At 45.3% G+C, this 21289-nt stretch overlaps 1 long non-coding RNA gene across 1 annotated transcript in view; it reads right to left on the bottom strand.

Moving 5' to 3' along the window:
• LOC116441644 overlaps window positions 1-21289 on the bottom strand; it is a 232620-nt gene that overhangs the window by 98044 nt on the left and 113287 nt on the right. The window contains exon 4 of the long non-coding RNA XR_004239201.1: window positions 9914-10074. This is a non-coding gene — a long non-coding RNA (uncharacterized LOC116441644). The remainder of the gene's footprint in view (window positions 1-9913; window positions 10075-21289) is intronic.

Genomic DNA, 21289 nt, shown 5'->3' with positions numbered 1-21289 from the left:
ATGAGTGCTGGTGCAAACAGACTGGTGTGCAGGGAGGAATCCTCTGGGAAGTGGCAGGACACACTGCAGACCAGCTCCTGCTGCAGGGAGAAGCTCCTCTGTTTAACAGCTGTTTGGGGGCAGGAGTCTGTAAACCCAATGAGGGGCCCAGAAAGCCATGTTAAGGCATATTTTTTGCCCCCTTTTTTTTTTTAATTAAAAAAGCTTTAACTTTCCCCTCACCACTTCTGGGCTGAATTGGTTTGATCCAGAGAGGTAGTTATGCATAAGAGCAACCACTTTATATTGAATTAGGGGATTTCTCATGCAACACATCTCCCCAATTACAAGGCACAGATGCAATTCTATGATTTATAATACATTATACTGTTAAGTAATATAACATTATAGATACAATTTGTACCTATCTCTCCATGGATTAGAGAGGTGGCACGTGAAGAGTGGATCATTAAACAGCAGTGCAAGGCCAGGGGCCAAGCACTTCTGTTTAACAAGCTGCTCCAAGTACCACCCCTCTAATCCATGGAGAGAGAGAATAAATCGTTCCTGTACCTTGTTCTAAATCAGGTTCTTTGGGTGTGTTTTGGGGGGTTTGTATTAGAATAATAATAGTAATAATAAGAATTTCTGTTTAGGAGTATCGCTTTCTGGGGCTGAACTAGTTTAAGCTGAAGGAGCTTTTGTTCTAGAAAAGGTCTGGAATTCGTAATCTGGCTGGATTTGAGGGCAGTATGGGGGGAGAGGGAGACGACTCCCAGGCCATCCGTGGCAGAAGCAGCCCCACCCTCCCAGTTCGATGGCACATCTGGAAAGGACAACCAGCTGCAGGCTGCCCCAAGCGAGCAGGAGCTTGGCTACATCCTTGCTCCATCAGGTGGGAATGTCCCGGGAGCCCTCAGCAGCCCATTAGCACCCAGCGCGCAGGGCTCAAACGCCCCCAGCAAGGCTCTGGGCGACTCCAGTGCCTTCATGGGTGGGGACACCACGTTTCCAAGGCTGGCATTCCCCAGCCTTGAGCAACCCTGCGGCCATTCCCATGCGAACATTAAGGAGCAGCCGTGGCTCAGCACGCCGAGGTCTTTGGGAGGACAGAGTTGACACGGTGGTATTTCAAGGCATCGATGGCCACATGTAGCAGCTGAAGGTGAGCTCTTTGACCTCCATCTCTTGTGTTTATATTACCTCTCCAGGGTCAATAAATGCAGATACGAACACCAGGCTCGACAGACAATGTGCTACTTTATAACGCTGGCACCGGGATTAGGGTTCCATGCCTGGCTCCCAGGTTTATTAAACTCCATTACTATCCCCTTAACGATGACAACACCTTTCCATAACAGTACAGTTGCTTGGCTCCCGAGGAGGGCAGCACACAATGAGGGAGCCCGAAGATATAGGGACACTGTTAGGCTGCCTTATAGCCCCTAACTCATCATGTGACAAGGCATTGATTTCTATTGACAATTTCATTGTAATGTCAGAACATAACCTGAATTCATCTTTCATCTACTTTAAAAGTAAACAATGGCTCTTGGAACGGGGGGGGGGGGGGGCGGGGGGGGGGAAGGAGAGTGCTTAAAAATAACAAAAAGAATAAAAAGAATTTTTATTCCAGCTTTTCCTCAAAAAAACCAAACAGAGAACCAAGACTGCTCGGCAGCTACATGGAGCAGGGCAAACTATTAATAGAAAACACATTATTTGACAAATTTTATAATTTTATCACTGCTTCAATTTGCAAATTATTCACAAATCTGCTGCCACTCATTCAATTCTGTTCAATTTATGAAACTATATTAAATTAGCATTATTCCACAGAAACTATTTCCAGCCTCCAAAAAAAATTCCAGGTGATATTTACAGTATTTGCTGACAATTCACCATCACCTCAGCCATGGTAAGGTGCCATTACTGCCCTTCAGCTTAACAACCTGGGAAATAAACAGGGATTGGGGGGATCCTCCGTTCAGGCTTTCCACACTATGTTTGAAAGAGGAGATAAAAAGGGAAGGCTGGCAGGGCTTGGCATTGGCACCACATTACATTTCTATTAATAAAGAACAGCAATCAGCTCTGAAATTAATGTGGATCTGTTATCTCCTCACACACACAAAGAATTCGTGTCTAATGTGTTCACATGGACCGCAGTGCAAACGATGGGGCCAAACCACTCGTTTTTCTGTTTCATTACCTCTGTGCCTTGGCTCTGGTCTGGTTTTGTGTGTTTTTTCCTCAGAAAAGCATGTGCAGACATGTAGGATAAAGATCTGCCAGCGTGGTCCCTCTCTGTGTTTCTAGAGACTACACAGATGTATTTCATACGCCTCCAAAATGCAAATTGAAATCTGCTAATTTCTATGTTTTGGCCACCTGTTGCACTTTACCACTCCTGTTTAATAGACACATGGTGCAAATTAAAAGTTTTACTGGACTTAAGGCTAAGACACTTCCAAAGTGCTCCGCAGATATCAGACACACTTGGCAGATGGGAACACTGAGGTACAAATTTCCACACTATGGTGAAAGAGACCCTGGAGCCTTAGGAAAAGTGAAATAAAATAATGAAAATACACCTCTTCATTTCAGTTTCACAGGATTCAAATGATGTACAAAAATTCCCTAAGCAATTTTCCCGCAGCACAGCTCCCTAATGAGGCTGGGGAAGCAGCTTCACTCCACACTCCCACAAATAGCTAGTCAGGATGAGCAGAAGAGGTCAATTCAGTCTTTCAGGGTGGAAATCATGCTACAGATGCCAAACTGCTGGTCATGGCTCAGCCATCAGCCAACCACTTTTTCCGGTGGTAGACCATCCCATGACTCAATCCTAATTTTGAGACATTTGTTTGGGGTATTTGCTTTTTCACCAATGGTTACTTGGGGTATTGTTTCAAGTTATGTTCAAGTAGTCCCATACTGAATAAACAGTAAGAAAACCATCTAAAATTACTACTTCTCCTATAAAGTTTGGGCATAAATAGGATCTCAAGGTATTTCACTATATTGTCTCGGGCAATGGGAAAGCAGGAGTCAGAAATGCTTCGTAAGCCTAGAGAAAAATAAAGTAAAATGAATAGCCATTACAAAAGGAGTCAGCAAACCCAGCACCTGAGGAGGCACTCACTGATAGGGAATTTGCATTCCTTTTAAAGCATTATCCCATGCATTGTCTCTGTTGTGTGTTCCAGGGACACTGTCTCTCCAGCTGTGACCCATCTGAGCCACTCCTGAGGAAAAGATAGAGTCATCCTGGGATATTGTCACATCCATCTCCCACAGGAGAAGAGACCTGACAATGCCTGGGACATCTTGGCAAGAAGAAGCAACAAAGAGCAGCCAGGAAGGGAAGCAGGGAAGAAACGCATCTCCCAGCAGGGAAGAGATGAATCTTGATAGACTCCCCCTCTCACTCGTCTCCAACCTCCGGGCCCAGCTGGACTCAGCATCCCAACTGCTCTCCCCACGAGGACAGGGGACGTGGGAAGCGCGCGGCTGGCAACACACCCGCCAGGCTCCGAGAACACCCTCAGGTTCACAGGCACCCGGAGTTTGCCAAATCATTTCAGCTCATCTCTAATTGTCAGCGATCTCTATTAGCTCAGTAGTGTGGCTTTGACATAAGGATGAACAGAAGGGTTGTTACTGGCTAGTGAGAGGAGAGGAGCTTCTGGTCCAAGGAAGAAAAGCATCTTCCATGGCAGAAGGAAAAAATCTTTTTTCCCTTCCCACATAGGCTAAACTATATCAAAGGCTAACAGACAAAAGACAAAGGGACCATGCAATGGATGTCCATCAGCCTAAATTTCCCCTAATATCATACTAAAAAAAAGGAAAAAGGAAAAAAAAAAGGGCTTTGTGGCTTGCTTCTCAGTATTAAACAATAAGAGATCTTTTTTATAATTGTCTCCAAGAGGAAAAAACAATAGAAAGGAAAATAGGACTACGTGCACCAATCCCAGTACAGCGCTACTCCATTTGAGTCCTCAGCTCCAGGAGGTGGCTGGTTTGGCAGGGGCAGCTCCTTCTCCAGAACACTTGCCTCTCAAATGACTGGTCCCCAAGACCCAGAGCCATGGTGCAACTCTCCCCATGGCAGCTGAAGCTAAAAATTTATGTGGATGGAAAGAAAAGGGAGAAGGGAAAGAAGAGTATTGACTACACTGAGACTGCATTTTCTCAGATTACGCCAAAATTCTGATCTTTCCATATTATTTCCCTGAACAACAGCCCAAGTTAATAGGACCTAAAAATACCCCAAACACATTTTTGGTTTTGCAAACAGTGTTTCATTCATGCATGTCTGCCTGGTGATGCATCGTTACAATTGTAATGAGATAGCTGCCAGCCCTGGAAGGGTGTATTGCTCCCTGCACTTGGAATGCTAAAGAGGGACTGAAGCCATAGAGGAGGTTAAAATGGGTTTCACTATATAGAAATGAGAGAGAAGTTAAGTAAGGCCTGGAGCTAGAAGTTACCTGAGCTTCTCAAATAGTCCAGAGCCACAACCACTTCTGCTTTACACTTCAATTTTTGCCCCATACAAACAGCAAAAGCATCACTTAGATCCCAGGAGCAGCCTCAGCTATGTGTTGGATCCTGGTATGGAATCAGGCAGTCAGGTGGCACCTACACCCCCTCATGGTGGCTGGGGATGAGATGTACCACAAACAGGGAACATAAAGCAGCCCTAAATTAAAGCGCTTCCAACACAACGCAATTACACTACATAATGTTTACTTATCTTATATACACTCAGAGGGAAGATAAATGTCTAGTAAAAACCACAATCCACTATTAAACAGCTATAAAATACTTCGCTGTCTTCCCATTTCAAAAGCTCCCATAGTATAAATAGTGGTCAAAAGTTCAGTGAACTGTCTTGTAGTCTGGTGCTCCATTCAAACCATGCTATTTCCAGAGAGTCTCCTGACACCGTATCTAATTTCCAAAATGAATATGCTTTAATTTTCCTTCTTCATGCATTGTGCTTTTTCCTCATTTAAAACAGCAACAGCCTCTGGCAGTAAAGGACATCACATTTCTGTGTGAGATGAAGCTTTTTTCCCCCGATATGCGGGAGAATGGCATGGGTCAAGGGAGAAAAAATGTATGCAAAAAACATCACACCCCACTGACCCCAGTATATTTTACATTACAATTTTGCCATTTCCAATATAGGTTCATTTTGCAGTGGACCATATCAGCCATATTTCAGGATTTACACACCAAAAAAAAAAAAAAAAAAAAAATCAGTACCTGGAGCATTGTCTGCATAGGTCTGTCCTAATGCAATATATGGATTGTCTTATTAATGTGTAGTGTAGCTTGCAGAGAACACACAGGCATGCAGGGAATACTTATGCATGCCAGGGAGGCAGCACAGGTGTTCTGTTGGGGATGTGCATATACATTCAATTATCTCTGCAGGTAATACACAAGTGCATTTTGATGGCTTAAAACCCAGCCTGCCGCACACTGCGGGTGAATCCCCTGGAATCAGGGGGGTTTTCCACATGAGATTTCCTGCCCTGAGCCATTTAAGTCCCCAAAACAGACATGGCAAAGGTTTACCCATTTAAGCTGAGGCTGCCATGCTTTCAGTGGGCAGCAAAAGGAGCTTTATCCCCTGGCAGATATTACAAGCCTTCCTTCCACCTATAGCACAGGCAGAGATAATTAATTAATCCACAGCCTGATTAGAAAGGCCCATAAGGTTCTGGAAGCTCCTCAGGACTTCACCCTTTTGCCTTAAGTGTTTCAACGAGGCCCAGCTGTACCTCGTTAACACTGCCCAGGTTCTCTGAAACTCTGGTAGCTGAGAAAAAAGATGCACCTTTTGTTCTCCCAACCCTCCTCCAAGACCAGGGAAAGGATGAAGGGGAAGCTTGGGGCAACCCCTGTTTTAACCAGGGCTAAAATCCCCACATTCAGTAGGAGAATTGCCTGACTAAAGGCCATAACAATTCTGACTTCACAAACTGCAAAGACAATAATGCTCATAGAACTGGCATATCTGACCATTACCAACAAAATAATCATGTGCTATTTTGACAGAAAATCAAATAAGTCTGACTTAAAAAGTACCAATTCCCATAAAATCCTGCTGCTCTCCACAGATGACCACCTAGGAGAAGGCTCACAAGGGAAGCAATACATGTATACGGGTGTCTAAAAGGTTAAACATGCCAACGAAGCAGAACCATGGAACTGGGGGTAAATATAGATGAGGAAAGGGTTTAAAAGGTTAAAAAAAATTAGGCTTTCACCACAGAAAGACAAAATCATCACCTTTCACATCAAGCAGCTACTCCACCTTGCAACCACCACAGAAAGGAGCAAGTTCAGGTCCTACAACCCGCTCGTCACCTCAAACAAACCTGCTACAAAGCTGTAAGACTTTAGGAATAACAGAAAGATTTACCTGAAGCTCAGGGTAGCCCAAGGAGCTGGAAGGAGTTGCTCTAAGGGAGCAGCACACCGTAAAACTACCTGCACCAGAAGATGAGACTAAAACCATGTTCCACAGGTGTTTGGGATAATGCACTGATTAACTCCCTGGAGCTCATTGGCTGTAACTGCCCCAGGTCCACACCCTGCCAGGAGCCTTGACTCAGCCCACCCTAAATTCTGGTGTGGGTGTGCTTTCGGGGTAGATAAAGCTGCTTTGGGTCATTTCGAAGTCCTGGCCAGGGCACTGATGAAAAAGGCTTCCTTTAATGGGAGGTAGCTGGGAGCCTTGGGATCCTGGGGAGGGAGGTGGGGACAGCCTGCTGAAAATGACCATAAATGCAATTGCAAGAGCAGCACTTTTTTGTGTTATTTTAAACAGAAAGGGTAAAACATGCAATATTTTTTTCAGGTGTTAGCACTCTTAAATGTCACAGAGAAGCATCCTGTTGCCTGGCAAGTTGTGGACTCGGGGCTCAACAGGTTTGCTTGCTTATTGTCAGCATTTACCTGAACTGGTTTTTAATAAAAGCTTTTGAAGCAAGAAAATCTCCTGCCTGAGACGAGGTGCTGGGAGCCGGAGTGGAAGCTTCTGAGAGTTGCTGAGCTACTTAGTGGCAGTCAGTTGCATCCCTGATATATCCCATGCCTTCATAATTGCAAATCCCCTCGGTGCTGCTCTGCACAGGACCAGCTTTCCTGTCAGCAGTTATTGGATGGGAACTGACACTGGTGTTTACACGTCTACGGTCCCAAGAATTTCCCTATCTGCCTGGCAAACGCTGCTGTGCTTCAAGTGGCCAGTTTGAGCCAGCTAGATGCGGTGGAGGGCAGAACTTGGGCCTTTCTCTATTCATCCAGGGCTTTGAACTTATCAAAATGAACCTTCATTTCACACAATAATAATAATAATAATAATAATAATAATAATAATAATGTTGTTTCCTTTGGCTTCAGAGCACCAGTTCCATCAAAGTACTGACTATTGAAGGTTCAACTGCTAATGGCAAGCTATTTTGAAAAGGGAAAAGTCTGGAGGCAAATTATGAGGGAAAGAACAGATATTAATCATTTTTAAAGTCATTCAGTCTCAGGCATTATTTTCCTTTCTTTCATTATTCATGATGAGTTTTTTTGCTTCAAGGCCAAGTGAATTCACAGGGCCTGACCCATCCAAACATAACCACAACTCTGAACAATGCAGCCCAGCTGAGTCTATAGATAAAAAAAAAAAAAGAGCCCAAATGGAAAGAATGAAAAAGAAGATAATTTTCAACAGTGGATTTAAACAAACACGTGGATGTATAACCCTCCTGCTGATGAGTTCATTGCCCAGTAACCTGTCCACTGTGTTGCCATCCCATCCACTCTGGTAAGGGATTTGTGGAATGGAAGTGCCAACAAGGAACTCATCCCATTTGCTGTTTCTCTGCCCCTACCTCCCTGGCCTCTAAAGCCATCTCGGTGGTGTCCCGCTGCTTTCAGCCTAGGGAAGACCTCTCACCTTTTCTTTTTTAGCTTAATGCCAGAGCTAATGGAAACTCAGTAGTTTCACTTGTAACTTGGATAACCAGCACAGCTTTTTGTAGCTGCAGGGCACAAGCAGACCCTGGAAGAATTGAGCCTAGAGCCATTTACAGCTCTCTCTATTGAGAAATTGAAGAGCTTGGAGGAAAAAATCTCAATGCAGAGGAGGTTTTTTTCCCCCCAAAGCTCCCTTGGGGAAGGTTTTCCCATGCTGGGTGTGCACAGCACTGGGGCTGCTGCAGGGAGACTCACACATTCGGACACAGAGAGACACCACATTTGTGGCAGCTTCCTCCTGCCAGAGAACGAGGGAGCCAGAAAGAAGCTTTCAGGGCAGAAGCAATGACGATTCCTAGACCTGTGTTCTCCTCCTCCAGTAATTCTCAGCATCCCCAGGTAGCCCCATGTATTGAAGGAAAACGGCAATTCAGAGTTCCCTTTGCTTCAGGGCAAAATAACCCAACAACATTACTTTGGTTTATCTATATTTGTAACCATGTTCCTTGGAAGAAAGGAGTTTGCTGTGGAGTATCTCTGGCAACCTTGAAGGCAACTGATGTACTTTTCCCACTCTGGAATAAACTCAGCAACATGAATCCTGCCTCAGACTCCACAGATGTGTGCATCTGCAGAAGACACTGTTAATAATTAATATAATTGTACAACCCCCTAGATATAAAAATACACAGTCAGAGCCTCACATTTTGCCTGCTTCTCTGTAACAAATACCCAAACTGAAACAAATTTAACAAGATACATTACACAAGTCTGCAGACAGAAGTTGTATGAAAATTTTAACTCTCTTCAGCAAGAAAGCACTTCTATTTCCAGTAATGCTGGCAGCATATACTGTAGCTAGGCAGCCGCATTTATTTTCAATTATCATTTTTGCCTTTTTATACAGCATAATGAAATGCCTGGTAAATTATACATTTTTGTAAAACACAAACTTGTCTCTTTATTTGCAGCTCAAGTCTTGCAATATCGTTTTGTCTGCATTAGTTCTAGCTCTTTATGAGAGGCCAATTACTTTTCTTAGCTGTTAACATGTAGAGTGTGATATGTTACTTGCCAGTCCTGGCTGCGACACAGCCTGCTGCAAAATGACCATGGCTAGGGCTCAGACCTTTGGAGAAAAGGGGGAAAACTCCCAGCATTCTGCTTGCTAAAACATTGTCCGTACTTGTTTGCCCCAGCTTCGATACCTAAGATTTTCAACCCACACCCCCTGCTAAACAAAAGCATATTTTTTAGGGGGGGGGGGGGAAGCATATAGCTGCTTCCCCCAGTCTCCCTTTAGAAAGATGCTTTCCTGGCAGATGGATCTCAATATGCCGTCTCCCAAATCTTAAGCAACTCTGAAAATACAAAGTTCACTTATACCAATGGGCCATATATATCTACACCTCTCGATTCCCTGTCTCTTTAACTGGCACTTTGAACTAGTGAGCACCTCTATAATCTTGCCCCATTATCATCCTAATAGCACCTCCCGATATTCATAAATGTCTAGCAAGACTTTCAGCTATTTGGTGTGAAGAAGAAATATCCAGCTAAATTGAGAAGATTACCACATCACCACATAAATCAGTGACAGGCCGCGTGTTATTACAGTTGATTTTTGTTGACAGTTGGCTGTAGGCAGTTGTGTTTCAAATGCCTTTTTTCTCTGGGAAATTAAACAAAATTCCATGCACAATGCAGCCCTCCAGTTCAAAAACTGTAAATCCAAAATTAGCATTTCATACTTTAAAAGGTAGCACAGCACAATTTTCCATTGAAAAGTCTGTACAGTTGTCACAAACGGGTGCTTCACACATGACACTAATGCTACCGATGCCTTTTAAGAAAGCCACCTTTCTCTGATATTATTTTCTTCTCCTCATAATCTGCATACACTATAGTTCATCCCTACGGAAAAGAAAGAGAGCTCACTTACTTATCTCTCATATGGGAGCATTATGCTTTCAGCAATTCAGACAGATAGGCTGGGTGGGAGGGGGGCGCGTTGCCGAATCCTCCGCGATAAGAGGGAAGGAATTGTGGCCAGTGAAAGGTTAATCTTCCCTCTCCAAGTCCCTCCTTCTGTCTTGGCATAACCTGGAGAGCAAAGAAAATGCAAGACTTACAAAGTGGAAAGACACACCGGCACTAAACTGTTCGTGCTGCATCGTGTGGCACTTCACACACAGGGCCACGCGTGACCTAATTAACAAAAAGCCGTCGCTAAAAGTCAGGGAAGCAGCTTGGGTGACACCAGAGAGGACCAGAACTTGCGAAGGAGTGTCTGCTTCCAGCAGCTGCTGATCTGCCAGTTTTGGCTCAGATAGCACCCGCTGCTAAGCCAATTTTTAGGGACTCTGGTGTGTCAGCAAGTTGATCAAGCAGCAGTAGTTGAGACAGAGCGCCTTCCCCTTCTCCAGGCGGATCCTGGGGGCAGTGGCTTTGTCTTGGGCAATAGCTTGGAGAAATCACCACCACAAGAAGTTCACATTTTTGGCTATGTTTACACACACACACATATATATAACACTGGGAATTGAAGCAGAGAACTGCTCTGCCTACTCCTGGGCATGGGGACAGACATGTAATGTGGTTTGTCAGCCAAAAGATGTTACATGTGTTTTCACACAAACACTTTGCTGGCAGCTCGCTGGCTTCTGGCCACACAGTCCAACATCCCCTGGTCAGAACTGCTGGCCTGAAAACCAGATCACCAGCCAACTGCATCTGGTTCATCTTCCCCCAGTGTTCAAGGACAGAGGTGTGAGGCCACAGGGATGATGGCCTGTGTGAAGGATCACCCCTTCTTCTGGCCCTGTCCTCAGAGGGGAGCCAAGGATGGAGAGTCCACCTGGTGATCTCTGATCTGGGTAATCCCGCTGCTTGTCACTGAGAGGGAAGTGTGTTCATAGTAGCCAGCGCCAGTAAAATTAAGTATTTCAGTCAATATTGAGATGGTTTAATCTGAATTCACCATCAGGCATTTTAAACAGCTGCCTCACTCTCATTTGCTCATGGCTGGGTCAAGATTTAGTTTTTACAGCCTGTGCCAAACCTTTCCCTGGTGTAACTCTGCTGACAGAACAGGATAAGATGTCCATGAGAGCCTGGCCCCAGTCACCCATGGTGTGTCACCCGTACAGAAAAGCTCCTGACCCTCTGCTAGAGGTTGCATTTGCACCCGATTACAGGTGAAGACTAAATCAATAGAGCCAAATAATCACAGTGAGATACTGGTTGCTTACCAGTTGCCCTGCTGGGGGAAAAGTACCCAGCCAAGAAGGATGGAAAATGGCAGCACAAGAGAACACAGGGAATATGATGAAGCCATCCTGTGTTCCCTGTTGAGGAGAGGTTGGGAACAGGACGAAGCTTTGCTGTTGAGTGAGCTGCAGCCTACAGAGAGTGATTGAATGATTTAAGGTAGCACTTGTTCAACACTGGAAATATTTATACTTAAGATCTGTAGGGAATATCATAAAAAGGGTTATGTCACTAATACTTTCTCTTCTAACTCTATGGGCACATTTAATATCTTGGTATCTGATTCCCAATGAATATTTCTTACAAATTTTTGAAGCACACAAGAGGTGACCTCCCATTTCTGCTGGGGACCAGCTCCTCAGGAAAACGAGGCAGTGAGGAGACACAGACCAAACTGACATGGTGAAAGAGCGTGGTCCACAGGGAAAACAATTACCCCACCAAAGAATGCCCAACATGAGCACAAAGCAGCAAAAACAAAAGCAGGTTTGAAGTACAAAGCTGCCCATTCTGATAAAGATGAGGAACCAGTACATGATCACTGGGGAGAGGAGGCTGAGCTGAACGAGACAGTGTTGCCAAGAATAGCACTTGAAACTACGTGTGAGGAGGGCTGTGACTGCAGGCAGAAGGTGGCTCTGTATACACAGACAGGTATTTTGTGCCACATGAAAAGCCCAAGAAGTGTGGCAGCTACCTTTGGACATGAGGCAGGTTGCTCACTCCATGGTACAGGAGAGCCCTCCTCCAGGGCCGTACTTTTGCAAGGACAGGGAAAGGCTGATAAGAGGAGGGAGATTTGGGAGCTTCATCCTTACCAGAGGAAGGCATCAGGGTGCCAGGGGCTGATGAAGGACACACAAGGGCTTTGCTTGAGGAGGAGCCCAGCAGCAAAGCCCAGCTGTGGCAAAGGTGATGTTGTGCCAAGGGATCAAACAGCCTCGCAGGACAACCAGCAAACTTGCCCAAAGAACATGTCAAGCGCAGAAATTATCCTTCAACAGAGGAGATGAGGCGATCTGGGGTGGTGACAGTGGGAGCAGGGGAAGCAAAGGAAGTGTGGGGAGTCTGACTCACAGCCATGGCAGAGCAGGTTGCTCCAGAGAGCCTGCACAGTGCTGGAAATGGAGAGCCTTCTCGTGCTGTCCCCTGACATGCAGTTCTCTGAAATGTTTCTCCAAAGCTTCTGGGTTTGGCAGCCCTACAGACACTGTGTAGAGGGGAGAGCCTCTGGGTTTGCCGTTTCAGTGAATGTAAAGGGTGCAAGCCACCCCTCTCCTCTGCTGGCATCCTTTCCTGCACAGCCCAGGTGTTTGCATCTCAACAGCAATTTTGTACTGAACCCAGCAAGATGCGATGAAATCCCTGTGCTTGTTTCACAGAGACATCCAGCTTTGAGGGAAAGATCACACTCAGCTTTGGATTGTAAGCCCAGGGATGTCATAAGAACAAGTCAATTACTCCACAAACGAGGGGAAATACTTTACAAATTTTAGCTGAACTAAGTAGAGAAGAGGAATGAAACTGTAAATCGTCAAATGGTGTGTCTGTTTATAATTATTATCATGCAAGTAATATAATGTTAGTTGAGCAAGATAATTTTTGTGTGGTTTGGGATTTCCCAGTTTGCATCTTTCTGCCTGCAGATCTAGATCTCCAGGGCAGGTAATTTTTTTTTTTCTTGATGCCTCATAAAGAGAAAGAAATGCTGAATATAAAACCTGACAGGAAGCTTTTCCTTTCAAAGTATAGTTCACGTGGTTGCTTAGAAAATGCAGTTCAAATACTGTTCTTTACTTTATTCTTACAAGTTGTGAGTAATACACAGATTTGTTCACATGGCAAAGGCTATGAGTAGCCTTGGAATAATGTCAGGTGGCTGTTGCTTACAGGACAGAGTACTGTGCTCTCTCCCAGCTCCAGGCCCATCTGTATTAGGAGCTGAAGCTGGATTTAACTGCTAGCTGAATCACAGAGGTGTGCAGGCTTCATGCACCGCCTTGAGTTGGGGTGCCTAGAAAACTCTTCAGGAGCAAACAAAATTTATAAAATATCCTAGGGGACATATGAGAACTGGAGCTGAAATTTAGTATTTTCGAACTGCTCTCACCCTTCCTCCTGGGACTGCTGCTGATCTTTGATCACTTCCCTCATTTACAAACGCTGTCATCTCACCATTCTCCTTCTACTCCGTATCATTAATACAAATCTGGAAACAATGGCTTTCTCCCTGCTAAAACATTGCAACATCCCACTATTTGTTTCCTCTTCTAAAACGGATCATTCATTATAACCCATATCCCCCAAAGAATTTTATCACTTGAAACCTGTTTGCAGTGAATCTAAAGTAGCCGGAAAATCATCTCAGAAATTCCTGCATATGCTGGAGCCGACTTCTCCTGGAAGCCCAATAAAAGTGTTGAGTCCCTCTGCAGGCAATATCCATTTTTCTTCTTTCTGATACAGTCTCCGGCAGTAACCCCTGCAGCTGTGCACGATCCATTTTTTTTTTGCTGCTGAAATTCACTGCTCAGCTCTGTTAGCTCTTGTACCCACTTCATCCCGGAGAGTTGGGATAATTGCCTCCTTGCTTCGTCGTTCCACCACCTCCATGCTTATCGCAGAGGTCAGCTTTTCTTTTATCTCTCCTATAACCAACTCGTTATTTGCTGCTTTCTCTTGTAAGGGACAGGCTGCTGCTCCCTGACTCCTGCCCCATTCCACTTTTCCTGGTGTTTGTGCACCTCGTTTGAATATTTCTGCCCAAAAGGACATCTCTACCTCTTAGCATTTGAATTTATTATTTTAATTTGTAGTCCATGGTCCCCAGCAGCAGCAGAGGTTTGGGTGAACACTGACCTGTGTGAGGAGGTATCACCAAAATGCTTACACCTGCAATTCTAGAGTTGTGTGAGCAGGGATTTTCCCCAAATATCTGGGCAGCCATTAGGGTCATGGAAGGTTTTCTTTAATAAACTAAATAGGAATAACATGCTCACTGTTTTTTACCTGAGAAAGGTTATGCAACCTAGTAATGTTAGAATACGTTAAAGGTAAGGCTTGGGACTCGAATTGCTCAAATGCTGGTAGGAAAAATAAGGAATGCTGAATATAAAACAAAATAAGGCAGAAGGTGAAGGCAGCTATGGCTTTGCAATATTTGCTGTCAGGGAGGCTTGGACCAAAGCTCCCTTTGAACTACTCACAGTCAAGAATAAATGTCAGAATGTGCACGGGTGAAAATTCAAAGTGCAGGAAGGGCAACCACCCCTCACTGTTTTATAAGTCCCCGGACTATCTAAATACTATTGGAGACACTTTAAAAAAAGATGCAGATGATCCAACTCTGAGCTAACCCACAGAACTTTTTCTTGGGACATACAGTGTTTTGAACTAACAGCAAATGCTGGACAAGCGAGGAGTGGCTAGTAAGGTCTGGAAAGCACAGGCAGAGCCAGGCTTACTAAAATCAGCCTTGAAGTGTCGCTCCAAATTGTCACCAAAGCACTGTGAGAGGAGTGCAGACAGGGCAACTTTTGCAGAGATGACACTCGTACTTCCAGAGGCTTTCAGAGGATATGATGTAGCCATTTCCCAGTTTGAAAATGTGCCTCTTCAAGTAAAACAAGAGATCTTTGCATTTTTAAATAACACATCCACTCATGTAAAATCTCTCCTCCAGCGCTCCCCTGAGCAGCAGTGGTGCTGTCTGAAAATACAGGTGTTTTCTGGAAATATGGCTGTCTCCAGCTTTTCAGTCTGTGTCAGTGCAATGCAGCTGAACTTCCTAATCAATGATAATTCGTTGTAATATTGATGATGACCATGCATAGAGACATAAAAACCCAATTCTTTGCTATTGCTTAATGCCATTGTGAAGTTCACACAGGCTGGGTGGTCACACACTCAGCACACCAGGACAAAGCCTGGCTTCATCCTGAGGCCACCAGAACAGCACAAGAGTAGAGTCCAGTCCCACACCTGCCACCAGCCAGCCCAGCAACCCTGAGTCACGTTATTTGCTGTTTCTCCTCACAACATAATCTATTTAAATCTGAAGCTCTGTAAGACAGCAAATGTTTTTCTTCAATGGGGTGTGCACAGTTCCTGCCACGGTGGGACTTGAGTCTCGGCCAGGACCTTGATGTAGTGGGGTAAGAAATCAAGCAGAAAAGAGCTGGCAGGAAAGAAGCAGCACCCCTTGGCCTCAGCAGAAATCTGATTTCAGAGGGGGCTTGTTTTAATCCAAGGGAGTGAAATACTCTTGGGTATTGTTCAACAGTGAACACTCCTTGCTACCTCAGTTTCTTAAGGTGAGTGAGAAGGCAGCCTGTGCTACCACAGTGGGGAATTTGAGTCTTGCAAATTACTCTGTTTCTTTGTCCAAGCAGCCAAGCTGGGAGCCATGTCTTCATGAAGGGTCTGTGAGCGTGGCAGCTGCCTCTCACTTCTCAATTTGCTTTTAAAAGCAAACCATAGGCCACGCTATGCCACACAGTACTAAGGCACAGAGCCTCCAGACCCAGTGGGACCTCAGCCACTGCCATTTGAGTAGCAGACAGACACCAGAAACCTCTGAAGAGCCACTGGGGCGTGTTGGCCACTCCACATCTGACACCTGCAAAGCGGGGCCCGGTGGAAAGCCCCGTGGCCACCTCAAAGGCATGGCCAGCAGCCTCAGCAGCAGGTCTGCTGCTGTGTCATGTCCCTGCTCATCCCCAGCATGGAGGGGACATTCAGAGCCAGCTCTCAGGGACAAGACACTCCATGCACAAACATCTCCTTGCATAGGTCCCACAGGGCAACTCGTGGACTGCCCGGCAGCTGGTGGCAGCTGGGATGTGACATCCTTGGCTCTTGCAGGCAGAAACCTCCCAGGGCAAGAGCACGACCCACATAGCTGCTGCCTGTGCCTGGGGACAGCTGAGCCCCAGCCTGGCCAGGATGTCCCACAGAGCTCATCCTCGTGCACCTCACATCACCCATGTTTAGGGGCCCCACCACGGCTGAACTGGTATTTTACACTTCACACAAGTGGACATGAAGAAGGCCCACTTCTCCTTCATGTACTTGTTACTTCAGACCTGTTTCCGCCTCTGAAACACGTTGGCATTGTTCAACGTGGCCGGCCCTGCGGATGTGAGCAGGGTGTGTGTTCAGCTTCTCATCTGAAATATTTGCATGAGCCACTGGTTTCCTCTCTCCCCACTGGGGACAGGAGGCTTTCTCTCACTTCTCTATTTCATCATGATCTATAGAAGCAAGTTCAAAAGGGCAGGAGCAAGGGTCTCACATCCTGATGCTTTGACTCACCCTTGTGAAAAGTTACGGGTGTCAGTACGGCTACAGCTGCAAGCTTCCCCCGAGCCTCTTCAATTTCTGTCTCTTTGCCACACTTGATGACAAACAATAATGAGCTTTTACATTCCCTCACTAACTACTTTATTTCTCACACTCACAGGAAAACATATACACACTCAAACATACACACACACACCCCTACATGCCATTTATCAGTTAACTTCTGAAAAAAAAAATTGGTTTATCTGCTCTGAAGATATGGGTAGGTTGTGGCCTTCAGCCTTACTGGCTTTTAAAAAGCTACCAGTGATCAATTCTGTAATAGTTTTTACCAGATTAACATAAAAACTTTGGTCTGAAGAGCTTTTTCTTTTTCCTTTGTGTCAAAGACCACGGTTTGCACTCTGCATTTCTCAGCCCAATAAAAGCTCTGCCATGCGTGGTACCTCAAATTCCCCATTCTCCATCCCAGAGCAATCTGTCTCTGTGTATCACACTCCCAGTCTCCACATCTGAGTACCTATAAAGGGACTGACAAATAAGATGTTGTGAACGCTGCTCTCGGTTCTCACTCACTAAAACTTTGTTGAATTTGCTTGGTTTTACACCTATTACAGCTCAAAGACTGTTTGCTTCTCCCCTGCAGGGTTGTGGAAGCAGCAGAAGTAGTTGGGAAGGAAAATCTTCAGACCTGCTTTCTCCCTTTAAACTGCTGAACAGAAGTGTTGAAGTCTCAAAGTTTTGCTTTTCTCTGGCTTTTGTTTTTCATTTTTTGGGTTTTTTTAATGACTGGCTGCCACAACTCAAAATGCCTCATTCTGTATCAGCAGAATTTAGACACACTGATAATTCAGATTTCCAGGCGAGATACTCGGAGCGAGCCTTCCTTATGGTTTTCCTCTAACACCAAGAGTTCAGATAATTTGAATCTAACAATTGACTTTATTCTCTTGTTTGAGTTTTCCTTTTCCCCAAATGGCAGGAGAAAAAGAAAAAAATAAAGAACAACCAAAAGAAAAATAAAAGAAAAAAGAAACACAATTTTTATTGCATGGAAAATGCCTGAGGGGAACAAACTAAATTCAGGACTAACTTGCAAAGGCAGATTTTACAGTTGCAAAATCAGACCATAATTTGGCCCAATATTCTGTTTCAGTGCTTGGCTCAGTGGAGAAACCAGGACATGTTTTTTCCTGCCTGGGAATTATTGTTAAAATGAAAAATGAGTTTTCATAGACAGGGAAGTATCATTGCTGCAAGCAAGCATGAACAATGCTGAATCTCGGTCATGCGTAAAACCCAAGAAGTGGCCAAAAAAGCGCTTTTCTGAGAAAGCTGGCAATCCCTGCTTTGGAAAGTTGTACCATACCCCACGCCAACTCGCTCTACCAGCACCAGCTGTGGAAATTGCTCTCCTTGAAACAACATCTACCTAATTTGTAGCAGTTAATAACTAACAGCATATAATTTTAAAACCCAGCCGCACTTTGCTGGTTCCTGCTTTTAATTAAACCTGACTCATAGCGATGAAGGGAGTGGGGATTGGGTAGGTGGGATGCTGGAGTTGCAGCCTGCGATGAGCAAGGCCAGCAGTGGTACCCTTGGTAGGGTCCCCCTCCCCTGCTCCTAAGTGTGCATATTAATTCAGACTCCTGTCAATCAGAGCTGGTTACTATGGCAATGATGGGCCTAAACTAAGGAAGAGCCACTCACCCCTCTCTGTGAGTAGGGACGAAGAAGCCGATGGTCAGAACCCAGCCACAGAGCTCCTCCAGATCAAGACATGTGATGGGAAGTTAATGATGTATTAAAAATGCATGTTAATTAATGAGATTTTAAAATTATAGCTTTTGCTCATGCCATAACTGGTACGCAAGTGGCAGGAGGGCTGGAGCGAGCAGCTACCACCTCCTCACTGCCTGGCAAGGCCACTAACAGCCCCTACACATCCTCCATCGAGGCCAGGAAACAAAAAGTGCCGTATGTTCCAGGGCATCCTGGATATATTGTGTAACAGCAGCTTGGACATCACTCAAGCATTAAAGCAGAGCTTTCCCTGGGCCTGAAGCAGCTCCATGCCCCTTGCTACCACTTGAGCCTTTGAAATCAAGAGCAGTTCGGACCGAAGGTCCCCGGCCATCAAAGCTCCATCTTGCGGGAGGCAGCGGAGTTTTGGCGTGCGGAGTCTGGAGGCAATTCACTATCTGCTGCTGAATTTGTTTTGCAATTGCAGTATGTCTCTGTCCATGTGCCATTAAGAGCTCAATTCTTTTATTGGCCCCCCCCCTCCCTGCCTTTTTAAAACATCATGTTTATGCAAGTGGACAGGAGGCTCTCATATCTGGGTCACACGTTTGCTGGAGGTCATTGAAAGGCTACAAAATGGAGCATGCCTAATTCTGCTATTTCAGAAGTTTTCTCACATGTACTCAAGACAATTATGCCTATTAAATGAGTTCATTAAATTTCAGAAATCCTTTGAAATTCTGACATACCAAAAAAATATGCTGAACTCCTTCCATTTCTTCTGACACCTCCTACAAATGCTCTAATCCGAGGAGGTGCTGGGCACTGGAGCTTGGCTGCCCGTGACGTGGCCAACATATTAAGCATGTCCTGTCTCCATTGCAAGCCAAATAAACTAAGTAAATAAAACAGGGCATCGAGGTCCATCAAGTGACCTTTGCAGCATCACTGTCACTGGCCCAAGCACCACTCTACTGAGAATAATTTAGAGACACGGGATAAATGTCACCGATGCTCCTTAAGAGCTGTGGGGTTTGCAACAGGATGGGACACTCAAGGCTTTTCCAGGACTGAGAATGGGCTTGGTACTGAGCTGCAAACTTCAGGGATGCAGGAGGAAAGCAAAAGGCAGGCTCTGTTTCATTTCCTCTGTGCTGCCCTGGGGGCAGCTGTGTGGGACATCCTGGTCCCTGCCCTCCCAAAGGAGAGCAAGGACTGCAGAAGGATATTTTTTAGGCTAGGTCGCACATGGAGGAAGAGCACATAACCGAGTCATGGAGCACAGGCAGAACTATGCTGTTGAGAAGCAGCTTTTCCCACAGTGAAATGTCCTGATACTCAAAGGTGCTGAGCACCAGGAACTGAGAACGAACAGGAGCTGTAGGTGCCCAGTCACTGCAATCACATCCCACAAATGCTGAGGTGCCACACACTAACCATGTATGAATACTTCTTCTTTTACAGTATGTGGAAACAGAAGTTAATAGCTCATTGTTGCAATATTAGTCATACACAGACATCAGGTCATGGGATTGGCTCGGCATCGAAAAGTTCTATGGGCCTACAAAGAGAGCAAAGTGTTGCTTAGGGAAGCATGCCTCTGAGCAGCACTGTCCCTTCTGGGGAGCTGTGTATGTACTCAATAGCAATTTGGAAATTAAAATGTACACAAGCTGATCGCTCATTAAGAAGTGTTTCTTTTTGGTGCGTAAGAGAGCATTTATCATAGTTGGCCCACACCAACAATCAGCTTTGGACAGGAGCCACCTTTACTAATGAATGGGAGGGAACAGTTTTTAATCTCTCTGAGATCTCTTATCAATTGATTTTGGATGATGTACGGTGGGTTTTGTTCTCCAAGAATTACGATACTCCTCGAGTGGCAGCAGAGACCCAATATTTCTGTTGTATGGCTTTGTCTCCTGACACGATGCTGTTTGGTCTTGACACTGTAGCAGCCTCCCCACAGACTCTTTGCCATTGTCTCACATTATCCTTGTCTCCCTTGCATTGTCCAGCCTTCCCTGTGATTGCAGTAACACAAATCTAAACAAACCAGGGAGGGGCGAATAAACCAGCTGGTATTTTGATGAATTCTAGCTGCAAAATATTAAAGAGATGTTTTTCAGCTCTGTGCTTACTGATACGGTGAGAATGAACCCGCCTGGGAGTCACGTCAAGCCCTTGAATGGTACCTGCGAACGAAGGTGGCCAGAAGGCACTGAACTGGCATTGAAGAGAGAGCCTTTGATCAGGTCCTCAGGAAACACTTCCTCTGTCTTCCTGAAGTGTAACTTTAGACCAGGCTCCACCAAGGCCACTTCACTCTTTTGTGCATCCCCTTGAGCTCAGTGGTGAATGAGCTGAAACCCGCTCTGTTTCCTTTACTAGGTGGCACGTGTCAAGGATCCCTGCGATCACTTTTGTTCCTTGCTTTATCTAAAGAGTTCCTTGCAGGAGCCTGGGGTGTCAGTGGTCATGAAAAGAGCATAGCTGGAATATAGCAGTATTTTATATCCTCTGGGCAGACAATTAACTGAGCCCCATTAGTGGCTGGAGTCTCAGGCCCGGGTCCAAACAATAGCAAAGAGGTGGCAGATCTCCGTCGGGAAAGCGGGAACACCGGTCTCCTCATGGGAGACTCCAAAGCTGCTGGAAGCCTGGTGGCTCTGCCCCATGTGTTCAGAAGGACAGCAGTGGGCGCTTTAAGGGTCTGGGTGGGTGGAAGATCGCTGCAGCAGCTCTAAATAGCCCCAAATTGCTCACATAGTTCCAGTGAGGGGTCAGTCTGGCTTCTTCCTAAGTCAAGAGAAATTCTGTGCTCAGTGCCACTGGGCAGATCCTTAGTCCTTGAACCCCTCTACCAGCTCTTGCAGGATCATCCCTGAGGATTTGGTCCCAGGTGAAAGCAAAGAAAAATTGGACAGCAGAAAATTAGGGCAAGAAAGAAAAACAGTACACTTTCTTTTGGTCAGGTGCTATGGATTTCAGCATCTCAGCC

This window comes from Corvus moneduloides, chromosome 3, assembly GCF_009650955.1.
Source record: "Corvus moneduloides isolate bCorMon1 chromosome 3, bCorMon1.pri, whole genome shotgun sequence".
NCBI lineage: Eukaryota > Metazoa > Chordata > Aves > Passeriformes > Corvidae > Corvus > Corvus moneduloides.
Note: the sequence above shows the minus strand (reverse complement) of the source record. Positions and strands in the feature narration are given on the sequence as shown.